The sequence below is a fragment of the Astyanax mexicanus genome, chromosome 3, assembly GCF_023375975.1.
Source record: "Astyanax mexicanus isolate ESR-SI-001 chromosome 3, AstMex3_surface, whole genome shotgun sequence".
NCBI lineage: Eukaryota > Metazoa > Chordata > Actinopteri > Characiformes > Acestrorhamphidae > Astyanax > Astyanax mexicanus.
In genome coordinates, this window is record NC_064410.1 from 63,933,347 (window position 1) to 63,952,706 (window position 19,360).

A 19,360-nucleotide genomic window follows, 5' to 3' on the forward strand; every position below is an offset into this window, starting at 1 on the left:
TAAATCCTTATAACTGACAGAAATAAATATAACTAATAATAATTTATAGTTACAGTGCAGATTTTTAAGTATATATATTTTTTCATAGTTGATTGCTGAAGGCTCTGGGTGTGGTTTATTTTTATGTGGTAAAGATGTGATGGTATGGAGTATTTTGGAGCGCAGGGTGAGCAATCGCGCTAAGCTTTTTTCCGCCGCCAAGATAAAAACACGCCAGAAATTTACCTCAACACACATCATTTCCAGACCACCACGCCCATCGGTGTTAATATATTCCAAAGTCCAACACTATTTTAAGGAAGCGTGCAAGGCCTAAAAATAGACTGTTGACGGGTGGCAACGCGCCACGCTACACGCCTTGCATGGGGTGTATGATAGGGCTCTTTGTCTGTATGCGCAAAGTTAAAAAAAAGTTCATTCAGCTGCTAAAGTAACGTGCAGTAACGGAGTGTCGAAAATGGTAACGGCGTTATAGTTACAGTCAGAGTAATTAGTTAGATTACTCGTTACTGAAAAAAGTAACGGCGTTAGTAACGCCGTTTATTTTAACGCCGTTACTCCCAACACTGCACATGACCCACCACCCAAATTTGAGAGTGTCTGTAGAGAGTGTGAGCTAAACCTCTGTAGAAGTTGGGTAATGCAACAGGACAATGACCCAAATTGCTTAACAATCCACAACAGAATGGCTTAAAAAAAAAAAAAAAAATTTTGAAATGGCCAGTCAGAGCCCAGATCTCAACCTTGAACCCATGCTAATGATTGACTTCATCAATCAATATGGAAAGATGTTCAATTGTTGCACCCAAAGAATATAACAGAGTTAAAAGCAGTTCTGCGGGAAGAATGAGCTAAAATGGACTACAAAAAGTATCTTTTTGAGGTTAAAGTTATTGAGTGTTTTTAATAAAGACCTGCAAGATCATGATCGTGTAATTATTTTAGACACATTATATTTGCCAATACCCTTGAATTGGATGAAGACCAGATCACATTTAATGATAAAAGTACTTTTTCTTGCCACTGTATATCTTATAAAATCTTATATACACTATTTTCTACTTCATATAGAAAATATAGTCGCAAAATCACCCAACACATGACCCACCACCCAAATTTGAGTGTGTCTGTAGAGAGCGTGAGCTAAAACTCTGTAGAAATTGGGTATTGCAACAGGACAATGACCCAAAACACCATTAGTATACAGAGAAACTGATACAAAACTACAGTCTGTAAAGCTTCCAGTGCACCCTAACCGGTCTGAATCTACCAGCATGTTTACTTTAGGACTGTAGAAACCTGTCCATCTCAGCCTGCAGTACATACGGGATACATACGGGATACATACGGGATCGGCTTCAGCACAGACGGGATGTTTTCCAGTCCTGCAACGATGAACCTGAACCGATCTCCATCAGTCAGAGTTAAACCACACCACTTTCTCCTGCTCCCGCGGCATGAGGGTCGCAACATCTCGCCTCCTCTTACACAGGCCCGTAGCCAGGGGGGATCGAAGGGTTCGTTCGATCCCCCCCCCCCATCCCCCCAACCCCCCTCAGCCACCCCAAAAAATTGTTAATGTTTCTCTTTACACATTTTGTTCAGACTGCTTTACACCAATCCAGTAGGTGGCGGTAATTCCCCCATTTCTGTTCTTAGCTTGTGGAAAGAATAAGAATCAGGGGAAAGTTACTTGAGAAAATGGGTAAAAAAAGAAGACAAGGAGCGAAAACGGAAGAAAACGGTGGTAACATTGTCCCAAAATATTGGTGACTTGTTCCAAAAAAAGGCCCAAAATCGGTAAGCTGCTGAGTGCAGGGCTTCTATTTCTTTACAACTCCCCTGCGTTAAAAGTGCCGGGCTCGGCTTAGCCCAATAGTATATTGTACATGTAACACCGGATTATTACTGTTATTATTGCGATAACTCTAAAGTCTGGATTTTAGTTGATTTTTAAGAAATGAAGGTTAAGTGACAGTAACATTCAGTCACTCACTTTGCAATTCTGACGATCAAGCTAGGGTGTATTTTACGGCCATATATAAAATACAATATTGAGGTGTAAAAAGGGGGTTAGCCTCTTAACACGCCCTAGGCGAAATATGCCTAGTTTATGAAAGTTATGAAATATTATTTTCATATTTACGTTTTTCGTACGTCCATATTTGATCGAATGCAGACATGTTATACACCATTCGAACCGTCTGCCTCTCCGGATTACGGAACTGTGTTTAGAGTTTAAATCTGCTTGTGTTTCGAAGTCCCAGCACAGTTATATGAAGATTTGAATAAGACAGAACACTTCAATTTATATTATTATTAATTCATGTTTAAGTTTTAATGACCATACCGATAGTGTACCTCATGAAGTAATTCTTATCTATTTATGTCAATAGTAGAGAGATAGACAGTAAAGGACAGCAACATCAGAGACAATGGAACAAAGCAACAGACAACTGAGGTGAGCAACAGAGACAGACAATGAAGTCACATCACAGATGTAGGAAGTTTGAGTAACAATTACATTTATATCAAATTTATGTTAACAGTAGGGAGCAACAGACGAACAAATAAGGACAGCAACAACAGATTCACAACAAACTTATAATAAATAAAATATGTCTAAATTAAAAGGTTTGAAGTGTGCTCGTGTATTTAGGGGCATTGGAGTAGAGAGCCAAATGAAGTCCACTTTTGGGGAAAAAAGATCCCCCCCCATCACAATGCTGGCTACGGGCCTGTTACACCCCCTGAACCTGAACCTGATTAAACTAAACCAATTAAACATATACAGACTATGAAGGAACACATAAGGAATCATGTAGTAAAAACCTAAATACTCTGTGAAGAAAGGTTTAGATGCTCTTATCTGGCGAGCTGTGGTTTAACTCGTGGTTTCTGAGGCTGTAAACTCTGATAAACGGATCCTGTACAACAGAGGAAACTCTCGCTCTTCCTTTCCTTTCCAGAGGTGGTCCTGATGAGTGCCAGTTCCATCATTATAATGGTCTTTTTGAAGGTCTTTGCAGTGGCTGCACTCGAGGATACTTTCAAAGTTAGTTAGTTACTACTTATGCTCTCAAACACATTAAGAGACAAGAAATTCAAGTAATTAACTCGTTTTGGTTACTGATTCATTTCAGATGTTTTTCTTTTTTCATAATTTGGATGAGTTTAGTAATAATCTACGATACAGAACATTTTAAAATAATGCAAACCCTGACTAGTACTGTGTATTATTTAACCCTTGTGTGGTGTTCATATTTTTGTTACTCGTTTACTTTGTTACTTGTATTTAATTCAGCAAAATTAAGCAATTCTACATTAAAGTGCTTTACACATGCTCGCTTCACCTAAACTGCAAGCAATATAAACAGCTTACATGGTTAATATTTACCCTTTACCTTTCTTATGTTACATTTCTTTTAAAAAAGTGCTACTCTTTTTTTTATTAGTTTTTTAATAAAATGTAAAAGAAAATGAATTAAACTCAAGATATGAGTAGAAAATTTGTTTAGTTTCAAATTTACAAATGAAGCAATGTTTATTAGCCCTTGGCCAAACATACTGTATGTAATATAAATGTGTGTGTGTGGGGGGGGGGGGGTGTACAGTGTGTGTTTATCGAAAATGTGTTTTGATATATGTTTTTCACAAAAAATGAGCCAATGCCAATGAGTTTGAGTTAGAAAAAATATTTTTTTAGTATCACAGACCCGAACACCACATAAGGGTTAAAAATTTTGACAACTTTAAATTTTAGCTTTATGCTTAAATCTTATCAGATGCCTTTTGATTTTATTTGACTTTCTGGACTTTTATTTTAGCGATCTATATGTGAGCCATCAATCGTGAACCGTCTAGCTTGATTTAGGGCGTGTCAACGTGTCTTTGCTATCATAACGACAGGAAAAGTACATCTTGTGCAAAATGAATTAAATGTGTCAGGGTGTCTGGCTGGTGACGTCTGTCTAGGTTGTATTCAGTCAGTGTGGGGTGTAAGATAGCAATGAGCATCACAATGTGCCCATTTACTGTTAGTACTTTCACCATTCAACCAGCCTGGCAGCAGCATGGGCACTGGCGGGCACTCGTTCTGCTCACTGTGGGTCTTTGGAAGATGCTGTGGAGCAGCATGGCTTGCCCTGAGGAACGACAGAGCGATGGATGAATAAGGAACTCTCTCTCTCTATCTCTCTTTCTCTCCCTCTTTTTTATTCTCTCGCTCTGCCAGCAGTGCCAGGACTGGCAGCAGAAAGGATTCCAGACTGGCATCAGGAATGCAGTTATGAAACAGGAGGCAGTATTAAATATTACAGCCCTGAGGAGACGAGCTGTAAACACAGAGAGAGAGAGATATCTCACCTTTATCTACCTTTACCTGCCTTCCCATAAACCTTACACACACACACACACACACATTATAGACACACACACATTATACACAAACACACACACACACACACAGACATACCCATGCACACAATGCAGTGCAGTGCACACTGGCATTCCTTATTCATTACATAAGACAAGAGAAATGATCACATTGTGTACCCAATGTGGGCCAGCCATATCCGACACACACACACACACACTGAAGACAAAGGAGGTGTACACACACACACACACACACACTAATAAATCAGTTTAGATTTACAGTGTTTTAGAATTTCACATTTCTATCGCAGAGCCCAGCTGCCTAAAACACGATACAATACAATAAAAAATCAGAATCAGAGCCCACCCTATAGTGACTTACAACAACATTTAATCACAAATAAACAAAATACTGTAATTTATTTTTCTGTGTTTCTGTTTATTATTAGTTTAATCCAAATAAAGGTGACTTTACAACCTGTAAACATGTTACTCAACATTACATTTACTATTATTAGAAAAACTATTATTACAAAAACAGTGTGAAATGTCTGAATTATATACATATGAAAAAAACTGATCAGTTATCACTTAATATTTAGAATAATATAACAACAGATTTGGTTATTATTATTATTATTAGTAGTATTATTATTAGTATTATTATTATCATTATGTATTGGCATGTAAATTCTGTTGAATACAGTTTTTAATTTTGTCTACTGCGAGCACTTCTTACAATGGTGTTGTTTTTCTTAAAAGAATGTAACTTTACGTTTTTATAAAGATTTTGGGCATCATTAGTCAGTATATTTATATATATATATATATATTTTTTTTTACCAGGGTTGTGTTGGTCTGTCACTTAAAATCTTAATAAAATACATTGAAGTTTGTGGTTGTAATGTGATAAAATGTGAAAAAATAAAGTTCACGGAGTATGAATACTTTTGCAAACTACTGTAGCACACACTCATAAAGATACACACACACACACAATCACACCCAGACAGGAAGACTGATTGTACCCGGGGACATGAATTCCTCTACAGCTGCCTCTGTACTGAGAGTCTGGAGAAACTCAGGAGAACAGTGGAGTGAATGAGAGAGTAAATATAGTTTTCAAATAGCGGTGTGTCAGTGTGTGTATAAGTGTGTGTAAGTGAGTGTGTAAGTGTGTGTAAGTGTGTATACCTGAGCGTGTGTGTGCATGCAATTGTGTGGATAATCCACATTTAATAGATAGCTGTGTTACACTGGAAATTCAGTATCTGTAACAAATAAAAGCAATAATACAGCAAAACTAAATACTCTGTGAAGCATTTAGGTGCTCTTATCTGGAGAGCTGTTCAGTTCAATCTGATGATCTTATCCTGTACAACAGTCGAAACTGTACAAGAAGAGTGCTGAGTTCAGGGAGCCTGAGATCATCATCATCATCATCATCATCTTCACACATGGGATTTAGAGTCCATCATAGAGTCCAGACCTGAAACCATTCTGCTGAATTCAGCATCCCCGCCAGGAAAAGCACCCTCTCTCAGGAGCGCATAAGCACCCACAGCTTCTTGGCTTTAACTTCACTAAGAAAACTATGCTATAAATACAATAACAGATCAATGTACCTAAAATATACTAAAAGTACATTTGCTTTCATCAAATGTTTTAAAAAGTAAAGTTTGATCATACTTTTTTAAAGAGTACAATATAGTGTATTTTAAATAAATAGACTTTTTTACTGTAGTTTAAAGTATACTTTTAGTATACTTCTAAAATACGTTTTTCCAAATATACTTTTATACATTTTTAGCAAAGTGTATTAAAAACAGCTGTTACAGTAGTTCAGTTAAAGTACAATGTATCATGTGACTTTTTAGAAAGTAAATTTAATTACTACTACTTTTATACTACATTAATTAAATTCTAAGTAAATTTGTAACACGCTAAAAATTGTAGTATAGTATATTAAAATATATTTTTTATACCCAACAAAGTATACTAGAAGTGTGCTACTTACAAAAGACAGGAACATGAAGCAGGTATATTTGTACTCTAATGTAAATATAGATCACATCAATTTAAAATCAATTCTTAGTACATTTCTAATCTAATATACCTGGTGTATAATAATAAATAGTGATACAGTAGTAATAATCATTATTAAATGTATTATAATATTTTACTGTAAGTATATTTATATAAAATATAGGGTTACATACATGAAGTAGTTTAAATGTTTAAATGTTATTTAAGTATATTTAAAATAGTTCCATTTTAGTACAGTTAAGTACACTTAGCACAAATTAAGTAAGACTATTTTTGCACTATTTTTATACTGTAATTAAAGTATATTAAGTACAAAAAAAGTTGTTCCATTTTATCACTCTTTAAATATACTGATTAATTATAATGTGGCTACAAGAACACTTTAGTGCACTATAGTATAATAATGCTAATTGTGAATTGGAATAAAAAAGATTTATGGTTTTCATAATTCTAATCAAATAAAAATCTGAAAAGTGTGACGTGCAAAAATATTCAGCCCCTCTATATCAATACTTAGTAGAGCCACCATTCTCTGCAAGTCTTTGAGAGTTTGTCTCCACCAGCTTTGATCATTAAGAGACTTTTTGAGGGATTTTTATTTTTTATTTGACATTTAAATGTGTTATTTAACACTGTATCCTATAATTTACTTATAATATTATTTTCCTAATTATAATTACATTGGAATATATTTTAACTGTTATATTAATGTAAAACCTAAATTAATTTTTAAAACTTTTTACCAATGTAGTAATTTAATTAACTTTCTAAAAAAGTTTTTAAGTGAACTACTGTAACAGCTGTTTTTAACGTACTTTGCTAAAAATGTACAAAAGTATATTTGGAAAAAAGTATAATAAGTGTACTTCACAGCAGTCTATTTATTTATATACTACACTGTACTTTTTTAAAAGTATGATCAAAGTTTACTTTCAAAAGGGGGCTGAATACTTTTAATTTATATATATTTTTTAAATCTATGGATAATTTTCAATCTACTTCACAATAAAATATATTTAATTTGTGGTGGTAAGGAGATAAAATGTGAAAAAGCTAAAGGGGTCTGAATACTTCAGTAGTTACTGTAGTGATCTTCAGACTAAAGGCTGAGCAGAATGATATCAGCCACCTGCTGGAAGGTCTGGGTCCAGATGAGCCTCCATTCAATCAGCAGGCGTGAGTTTTTCACTCATCGCTGCTTTTATTCCTAAAGCAGGAGTCTAGTGACGAGTTCTGGAGGAGCAGCAGCAGCGGCGGCTGTAAGTGACGCTGATGAACAGCTTTAAAATACTGTCATTCATCTCCCACTGCCCACACTGGAAAAGAGATTTACAGCTTCTTATGAGGGATTCAGCTTCACTGCTTCTATAAAACACTCGTTTTTAGAGCTTCTGTGAACAAATGATTTATAATCAATCACTGCAGCCCTACTTCACATTTAATAGTTTTACTTTATTTCAAAAACACTTTACAATAAGTAAGTGTACAATAATAATTAACAATACTTACCACCGCATTTGTCAACTCATAATTAATAGACACAACATTTATATTAAATCATTACAACATTTAAAATATATATATATATATATATATATGCATACCTGGCTCTTATTATTTCATGTAATGCCCAAAACACACCCATGATTAATTTAAAGAATGAATGAATAAATGAATGAAGTTCAACTTATACAGCACCTTTCTAGAAACCCAAGGACGCTTTACAATTTACACATTTTTACGTACAACCATTCACACTCAGCACTCATCCACACACCGGTGCAAAGCAGCAGCCAATAGCGTACAGCGTACTCTCAACCGGAAACAACCACGTCCACCTGGAGGACTGCATCCAGCACTACAGATTTTTCCCAGGACCCAGGAATGGCAATTAATAAATGGACACAGTTATACACACACACAACCTTACACATATATACACACCAGATCAATTCAGAGTGTTTTACATTTTTCCGGGTAAGTAAGAGTATCCAATTTACCAGATCTCCATGTTTTTTGGACTGCGGGAGGAAACCCACACATACACAGGGAGAAAATAGAAACTCCACCCAGATAGGGACTTGAACCCAATACCCCAGTGCTGGGAGACAAACGTGCTAACCACTAATCCACCATGCTTCCAGAGATTCAGTACATGCATTTTGCATTGCGGTTTGAGCTGCGCAAGGTGTACTTTTCCCATCGTTATGATAGCAAAGACACACTGAAACGCTAAAACCCTAAATCAAGCTGCACGATGCATGGCTCGCCTATAGATCATTAAAGTAGAACCCAAAAACCTTTTTGCTGTGGATTCGCAAAAAGCTTAGAAAACATTTTAAAATTACAACCACAAATTTATTACATTCACTTTTGATATTTAAATTGACTTTAGATTGTAGTGATTCAATGCAAAAGACCCCACCCACATTCAGTACCAGGCAAAGGTTTTTGGACACACCCCTTAACATTAGGGCTGCAACTAATTATTTGATCATTTTGGTCATTGATTAATCTGGCGATTGTTTTTGCGATTAGGCGATTAGTCAATGATTATTTCTGCAATGCCCTTCGTCTCTGTTTGCTGTGGCTACAGCGCCTCTTTCTAGCTTTAAAACGATAAAAAACATTTGAATCATTACAACGTTTTTTAAAATAAAACGCGCATCTGGCTCTTATTATTTCACGTTACGCCCAAAACACACCCATGACTAATTAAGAGTATTAGTACATGCGTTTTGTATTGTGGTTTGAGCCACGCAATGCGTGCTTTTCCCGTCGTTACGATAGCGAAGACACACTGACACGCCTTAAATCATGCTGCATGATGCATGGCTCGCATATAGATCACTAAAATAGAAGCCAAACACATTGTTTCTGTCCCATAACATGTGGCATATTAGTGTACACGCATTAATGTGAATTTTTTTATTTAACTAAGCAAACAAATATTTTTAAATGCTGCTGGTTTACTGAGTTTAATGTACTGGAGGAAAGAAGAATACAATTACATAAAATGTGCCATAATCTTTGTACAAATGTTGTTTATATATATTTTTAATGTATTATATTTATCATTTGGTGTGACCAGTCATACCCAACCCATTATAATTAACTCTAGTTTTTATAAATTCCAATAACAAGTGTCCAAGAGACCCATGGTCACTCTGGAGGAGCTGCAGAGATCCACGGCTCTGGTGGGAGAATCTGTCTATAGGACACATATTAGTCCTGTTTTCATGTTTTTTTATGTACATGATAAATGATAATACACTTGATGTTGTTATTATTTTTATTCTTTTTCACTTTCATTTCCTTTTTTTAATGTATTTTTTTCACTGTTATCTTGTCTGTGTTGTGAAATATTTGGAGCTGCATTCTATGTAGGAAGTTCTCTATAAATTCTCTATAAATGCAATTATTAAATGTTAATAATAATAATAACATTCCTATCACAGTGAGGTCCACAGGTGAGTCCTCTAACTACGGCTCATGTTTTATAAATTGGTGTAAAGTTACGCTGAAGCGTCTCGTTTGCAGGAGAAAGCAGCTCGGCGAGCAAGGTGTTTGCCTGTCGCCCGTGGCAACCAGCAGAAACCTGATTGCGCCGGCCACGCAGGAAGTGCTGCAAGGACAACAGGAAGTGCCCTGGCTCCGACGGCCAGGCTTCGAAGAATGCCAGGAAGTTATTGTACTGTGTGGAACGGCGCGAGGAATGCGGCGAGGGTCCGGCCGGACCGCGGGCCGAACCGAGGGGGACGGACTCTGGAGATAAAGAGTCGCTGTTTGATGCATGAGTGCCACTGGCCTGTCCCAACACTTACGACCACTGACCACGCCCCCTACCCCCTCCCCCTCCACTAAACTATCCCACCAGACTGACCCCTAACACATTCCAGCACACTACAGCACTTTCAGTACTAACAGCTCAAAACATACTAACTCTAATGAACTTATCCTGTACAACAAAGGGAACTCTTTAATTTTTGGCACTATAAGCTGCACTTAAAATCCTTTACTTTTCCCAAAAATCATCAGAGCTCCTTATAATCTGGTGCTCCTTATGTATAAATTCTATCAGTCAGGTATTAAGGAGCAGTATAAGCCGCTTCACTAAAGTACAGTAATAAAGGTGAGTTTTTCATGAAGTTTCTCCAGCAATAAGGCTGGAGCAGCAGTATTAGCATTAGCCGCTAACTGCAGTGTTAGCTCATTCGCCGTTCAGAGGTGAGTATATTGGACTGTAATCTGCATGTTTACCATGTTAAAACAAGCTATGTGGGATGAGCCGCTAGCTAATATTGCCCTGGCTCACCAAAACACTCAGGGTTCCTCAGTGTAGCGCTGCGGTTAGCGGCTAATGCTAATGCTGCTGAGTTCAGCACAGCTGTTAACTGAAAGCCTGAATTCCAGGTGACTCTGCTTCATAAAACTGACTGAGAAAATCCAGCAGAGATGTTCAAAAGTGATCATCTAAACAAGAGATTGTCCTTGTGCTTATAACGTAATTCCAGGTATGTTATTTCATAGTTTTGATGTCCTTTTAGTGCAATGCATCTAAAATGTAGATTACTGCTACAGTTTTGAAAAGTACTGTACAGAAATTAGGATTAAAGGAATTATATATTACCATTCCTATTACAAAAACAAAAACACAAAGATACAATTACCTAAATATGATATCAAAATTATACTAAATTACCTGGTGGTGAACAACCTCTGTGAAGACGCTGGTCAATCATCAGGAAAAAATGGTTTTAAAAAAACTCCCAACTCTCAGCGCTGCCACTATGATCGTGAGGAGATAGCTGTTTGTTTGAATCCCGTTCATGCAGCTTGCCATCAGCTGCCAGAGCCCTGAGAGAGCACAGTTGTCCTAGCTGTTTCTCTCTGGGTGGGTACAGTACAGTAGATGGCACTCTCACTTTCCCCTCATCACTCCTAGGGTGATGTGGATCAGCACAAGGCTGCATCTGTGAGCTGCTGTATCAGAACCGAGTCTCTGCGCTTTCCTCCGAGCGTTAGCGCTGTGATGCTACTCGGCAAAAAGAGTTCAAAAAGAGGCGGAGTCTGATTTCACATGTGTCGGAGGAGGCGTGTCCAAGTCTTCTTAATCCTCCTGGTGTTGAAGCATCACTAGTGATAGGATAGTGATCGGTCCTAATGAGTGGGCTGGGTAATTGGCCGTGTAAATTCTACTGAACCCAAAATCTACTGAATTTCAACCATAAAGGAAAAAAAAAATTCTTATGAACTTTTTTTTTTTATCTGTGCCCTGTGCAGGACAATATCCTTTAATCAAACCAAAACTAAAACTAGACTAAAATGTTGTTTGTTTTCATTAACTAAAACTAGATTAAAACTAACCAAATAACTAAAAGTAGACTAAAACTAATAACTAAATGACTAAAACTAGACTAAAATGTTGTTTTGTTTCATTTACTAAAACTAGATTAAAACTAACTAAATAACTAAAACTAGACTAAAACTAATGATGACTAAATTATTTAAACTAGATTAAAACTAATAACCTAATGACTAAAACTAGACTAAAATGTTGTTTGTTTTCACTAACTAAAACTAGATTAAAACTAACTAAGTAACTAAAACTAATATTGATGAAATTATTTAAACTAGACTAAAACTAATAACTAAATGACTAAAACTAGACTAAAGTGTTGTTTGTTTTTATGGACTAAACCTAGACTAAAATTAATAATGACAAAATTAATAAAACTAATAATGACAAAATGACTAAAACTAGACTACAACTAATAATAACTACATGACTACAAATAGACTAAAATGTTGTTTGTTTTCATCAACTAAAACTAGATTAAACCTAAGTGACCAAATACAGACTAAAACTAATAATGACAAAAATATTAAAACTAGACTTAAACTAATAATTACAAAATGACTAAAAGTAATAATAACTAAATGACTACAAGTACACTAAATGTTGTTTGTTTTCATTAACTAAAACTAGATTAAAACTAGCTAAATAACTAACTAATAACTGATAAATGATTAAAACTACACTACAATGTTTGTTTTCATGGACTAAACCTAGACTAAAACTAATAATGACAAAATGACTAAAACTAGACTATAATGACAATAACTAATAAGAACTAAATGACTAAAATGTTTTGTTTTCATCAACTAAAACTAGATTAAATCTAAGTGACTAAATATAGACTAAAACTAATAATGACAAGATGACTAAAACTAATAATAACTAAATGAATACAAGTAGACTAAAATGTTGTTTGTTTTCATTAACTAAAACTAGACTAAATCTACCATCTATTTTAGACTATAAATATTTTTTACTAACATAATAACATAAAACATCTATCAAAAGTCTTAAGGCAGCGTCCAAAACTCAGAAAACGCAACTAAAAAAACTCCAAACAGTACAAATAAAGTAAATAGCATGCAGATCATTTTAAATCAGTTTATACACATGAAGTGAGCAGGTGTAAACAGGGTCAAACTGAACTCAGACGTTTAACAGACAGTATATAATCTTAGGTAAACAGCGTTGCGTAACTGCAGCGGTGTAATCGGGGTATGGCGGTGCAGTAGGAGATGGTATACGGTAGGGGTGTACGATATGATGATAAATATCGTGGGGACAATAGGAAGTGTCTATGGAGCTCATTACCTTCTATCGTCTCTATCGTTTCTACAGTCATTTCATCAATTATTCATGCAAATATATATTGGTGTGGTCACTTTGCATAAACTTTTATTATATAAGTGATAATAAAGTAATCTTCCTAAAAAAAGCTTCATAATGTGTTTTTTTGTGACGTGATGCTGCTTTACGTTTTTTTGAAAAATGTTAATTGAGTTTATTTTGATAACTCAACTTAACCCTTGTGTGGTGTTCATATTTTTGTTACTCCTTTACTTTGTTACTTGTATTTAATTCAGCCAAATTAAGCAATTTTAAAATAAAATGCTTTACACATGCTCGCTTCACCTAAATTGCAAGCAATATAAACAGCTTACATGGTTAATATTTGCCCTTTACCTTTCTTATGTTACATTTCTTTTAAAAAGCGCTACTCTTTTTTTATTAGTTTTTTAATAAAATGTAAAAGAAAATGAATTAAACTCAAGATATGAGTAGAAAATTTAGTTTAGTTTTAAATTTACAAATGAAGCAATGTTTATTAGCCCTTGGCCAAACATACTGTATGTAATATAAATGTGTGTGTGTGGGGGTGGTGTACAGTGTGTGTTTATCGAAAATGTGTTTTGATATATGTTTTTCACAAAAAATGAGCCAATGCCAATGAGTTTGAGTTAGAAAAAATATTTTTTTTAGTATCATTTGATGAAAAATGAAAACGGGTCCCACAGACCCGAACACCACACAAGGGTTAAATACCTGTATAATTTTGAAAAAAAAAAATGGGCTACTGCATCTACCTCATCTGTTTTCATTTGATACATATATATTGCTGCACTAAAAGGTAGTAATTCTCATTTGTGGAAGTTTGGTTTAATGTCCCTTTGAAATAAAGTTGGGAAAAAGTAAGTAATGATATTATTTTGTCATATTTTTGAAGAATAACTGAAAACATACTGAAATGTGGTATATCATGATATATATCGTCATATAAAAAATTCCATATCGTGATATATAGTTTTCCCCATATCGCCCAGCACTAGTGTGCGGTACTCTGGGGGAAACGCTGGAAGCTGCAGGCGTGTTTGTGTTTCTTTGATCCAGAATCTGATCTGAGGTCTGATGTTGACACTCAGGGGGAAGTGGGGTATGTCTAATGGATATCTGCTGCAGAACCAGCGTCCCGGGGTCTGAGGGTACTCGCTGACATCACCTGTCAAATCACCTGGATGTGAACTGGAGGAGATCACTCAGGACTGATAGTGGGCAGGTTGGAATGTATCTTACAGGACAAACTGGAGATATGGTTCCCACATCCCACAAAATTACAAAACAGCATATACAGCTCTGAGTCCACTTCAGTTTCTGAATCAGTTCCTCTGGTTTTACTATTTATAGCTATATGTTTGAGTAAAATGAACATTTTTGAACATTTATTTACAGAAAATGAGAAATGGCTGAAATAACAAAAAAAAAAAGATGCAGAGCTTTCAGACCTCAAATAATGCAAAGAAAACAAGTTCATATTCATAAAGTTTTAAGAGTTCAGAAATAATCAATATTTGGTGGAATAACCCTGGTTGGTTTTTAATCACAGTTTTTTTCAGGCTTCATCTCTGCATCATGTTCTCCTCCACCAGTCTTACACACTGCTTTTGGATAACTTTATGCTGCTTTACTCCTGGTGCAAAAATTCAAAGAAACTCATATTTTTCACTGAAAGCCGGTAATGTTTATTTTAAATCTGTACTGCAGTAAAAGTGAACCATTTCAGAACCTTGCCTTTATTAGTCTCACTATCTGTATAGCTCAGGTGCTTCTAAATTTAAATATAAAAAAATTCAAAGGCTATTTATTTGAATAAACTTTCACAATAAATAATCTCAAAAATATAAAAAACGAACTAAATGATTAAAACTAGACTAAAAGTAATAAGAAAATGACTGTATCATCTGTAATCTCCCAACTAAAAAATCCTTTTTCTTAGTTTAAAATGTTTGCTAGATAAAACTAACTAAATGATTAAAACTACACTAAGACTAATAATAACTAAATGACTTAAACTAAACTAAAATTAATAATGACAAAATTACTAAAAGTAGACTAAAACTAATAATAACTAAATTACTAAAAGTAGACTAAAGCTAATAATAACTAAAAAACTAAATGACAAACACTGGACTAAAATGTTGTTTGTTTTCATCGACTAAAACTAGACAAAAACTAATAATGGCAAAATTACTAAAACTAGACTACAACTAAAAATAACTAAATGACTACAACTAGATTAAAATGTTTGTTTTCATAGACTAAAACTAGATTAAAACTAACTAAATGACTAAATATAGACTAAAACTAATAATGACAAAATTACAAAAATTAATAATAACTAAATGATTACAATTAGACTAAAATGTTGTTTGTTTTCATCGAATAAAACCAGACTAAACTAACATCTATTGTAGCCAAAATACTTTTTATTAGACTAAAATTGATTTGACTAAAACTAATAATATCTGAATGACTGTCAGCTGTAAAAGTGAGCACTGATTGGCTGGAGCGTGTGTGTATAGAACTCTATGGAGGTCTCAGTCTGCACTCTGTTAATTGAGGACTGTGTGTGTGTGTGCCGCTCCGGATGCAGGCGTGTGACAGTCGCTCTGTTTAACGTGTGGACGGAGGCGCTGTAGCTCGGGGTTGGGGGTCAGAGGTCAGGGGTCAGAGGTTAATCCTGCTGCCTGAGTTTCAGCAACAAACAAATTGTCTGAAGATCAGCTTTAACTTTCTTCCCTCCGAGCGGCAGCAGCTCCACACACACTCAAAACAAACAGACCTATTACAGGATTACCATCCCTCTAACACCAATTACTGATCAGATCACCAATACTGATCAATACTGATCAATACATGCTCAACACACTCAAAACAAACAGACCTATTACAGGATTACCATCCCTCTAACACCAATTACTGATCAGATCACCAATACTGATCAGATCACCAATACTGATCAATACACGCTCAACACACTCAAAACAAACAGACCTATTACAGGATTACCATCCCTCTAACACCAATTACTGATCAGATCACCAATACTGATCAATACTGATCAATACTGATCAATACACTCAAAACAAACAGACCTATTACAGGATTACCATCCCTCTAACACCAATTACTGATCAGATCACCAATACTGATCAATACTGATCAATACTGATCAATACACTCAAAACAAACAGACCTATTACAGGATTACCATCCCTCTAACACCAATTACTGATCAGATCACCAATACTGATCAATACTGATCAATACTGATCAACACAGTCAAAACAAACAGACCTATTACAGGATTACCATCCCTCTAACACCAATTACTGATCAGATCACCAATACTGATCAATACTAATCAATACACGCTCAACACACTCAAAACAAACAGACCTATTACAGGATTACCATCCCTCTAACACCAATTACTGATCAGATCACCAATACTGATCAATACTGATCAATACTGATCAACACAGTCAAAACAAACAGACCTATTACAGGATTACCATCCCTCTAACACCAATTACTGATCAGATCACCAATACTGATCAATACTGATCAATACTGATCAACACAGTCAAAACAAACAGACCTATTACAGGATTACCATCCCTCTAACACCAATTACTGATCAGATCACCAATACTGATCAATACTGATCAATAGAGATCAATACTGATCAGTAGAGATCAATTCTAATCAATACAGTATTGGAGGAGAACATGGAGAACATGATGTATCATGTTCTCCTCCACCAGTCTTACACACTGCTTTTGGATAACTTTATGCTGCTTTACTCCTGGTGTAAAAATTCAAGCAGTTCAGTTTGGTGGTTTGATGGTTTGTGATCATCCATCTTCCTCTTGATTATATTCCAGAGGTTTTCAATTTGGTAAAATCAAAAAACTCATCATTTTTAAGTGCTCTCTAATTTTTTTTCTCACTTTTCCTCTTTTCAACCACTTTAACTATGTAGTGCAACTATGTAAGGGACTATTATGTAGTCAAAAGTAGACAAACGTAGAAAAAAAGAAACATTTCAGTTTAAAATTTAAATTATTTAAATATATAAGAAATAGATGTTAATAGGTATTTTAGGAATACTTATATTATATTAGTGTTTAAAGGAGCATGGCAGTAAAGTTCAGTGTGCAATATTGTGAGAAAAAGCATGGATCTTGAAAGTAATTTGTATTTTGCATCTTGCTTAAATTAAGAAAATCAAAAACGCACAAATAATCTGATGAGGAGCGCCTAAACCTGCGTAATACTGTATATTAACCCATCTTTATCTCTCACTGAGGAGCTGTGGGAGAAGCGGCAAGTTCAGAAACTGAGAGTGGGCGGTGGATAATGATCTGTGGAGCTGTAGAAGCGTGGCATTAACAGAACGTTTCCGTCTGCAGGGCTGCAGGAGATAATGCGCCGTTGGCCCGCGCCGCCGGGGCGTTTTCAGCACAGGGGTTAACGGCTTTGACCCGGTGTTTGTTCTCTCTGAAGCTCAGGAATACACCAGCGCTCTCAGATATCAGCTCTGAGGAACACAACAATACCTCCCAAATACCTCCATCCTGTGACTGAAGTACTGAGACAGCTGAACATTCAATTATTCCTCTGAAATAAAGAAGACTAAAACTTGCGTTCAGTAACTCAGTAAGAGCCAGGAATATACTTCTATTGTTTTAGAATTGCACGATATAACCCACTAAACATTATAGACGTCTTATAGACGTGCAGATAATGTCTATAAACCGTTTCAATGAGGAAAACAATAACAAAGCTCCTGCGCATGTCTGTTCCTTCCATGCTTCCGGTGGCGCTATTTTCAGCTATACAGCTGTCAAAATGAGAGCGCATATTTCACAAATCTCCCAAAAACAGAGCAAACATACGATCAGAAATTAGTAAAAAGTGATCAAACCTCTTTTCCTGATCCTTTTGATAAGGATTTAAGAGGGAAGTTTGGGCGCATATAATTAACGTTACTTTCTCAGTGTAAAAGTTGTGAATATTTGTTCCTGTAGTAGAGAAGCATCACTATGGTGAGGTTGGAGCAGGTCAGACGCTCTCCAGCACGTACTCTGCATGATTTATAGATCAGAAGGAGGGAGGAGTTGTGAGCGGACGCTGTAACTTCAGGCAGGTCAGCAGAGTGAAAAACCAAAGCAGGCGTGTTTACTATGGAGGACCAAAAATAACATAAGTATAAATAAATAAATGTTGACATAAATAAATGCACTTAGAAGTGAATAAATAAATATATAAATAAGAAATGTATTTATTAATTAATTTATTTACCTATACAATTATTTGTGCATGTATTTATTTATTTATATATTTATTTCTTTATTCATTTATATGTGCATTTATTTATATATTTATTCATTTCAACATTCATTTATTTATTCATTTATTTATTTATATATTTACACATTTATATGTGTATTTATTTATACTTATGTCATTTTTGGTCCTCCATAGTTCACTTGTTTAAAGAACAATCTGACCTGATTTTCAGTGTTTGTGACTCTCAGATTAGGTGAAGTTTGAGTTCATGTTAAATTAAAAAGTTACGTCCACTGTTTTGAACGCTGTTTACCGCTAAACGGAAGTGTTCTAGTAACAGCTACGTCACTTCCTACGCTCATGAATATTCCTCTGAAACGGTCTATATATCGCGTCCGTCGGTCCAATTCCAAGGACCAGGTAACTGTTTTGGACGTCCTGGGGACGTACGTTATTAAATAATATATTTATTATTTTTATATTTATTTATCAACCTTGCTGTTATCAATATCATTGATCAATATGAATATTTATTATTAATCATTGTTTATTACTAATTACATCATATTTTGTATCTATTTAAAGAATTTAGGTATTATGTTTTTTTTTTTTTTTTTTTTTTTTAAATGCAGTTTGTGTGGCCTCTTTTCCCAGGCAGCTAGCGGACTAGCGAACTAGCTAACTAGCTAGCTACCTAAGGATAGCTAAACATTGCCCATAGTTAAAATGTGCTGTTTTATTATATATATATTGTGGCGTGAGGAGGTGGGGGAATCGTGGGTCCGCCCCACGCCGGAGCGCACAGCCCAATGTGTCCCAGCTGGCTCGCATCCGGACTGATTAAGCAGCCGGCTGGGACAGGTATAAAACTCAGCCTCAGCTCACTGAAGAGAGGACTTTGACTGGGGAGCTGAGGGCTGAGGCTGCACGGACCTTTAACTTAAACTA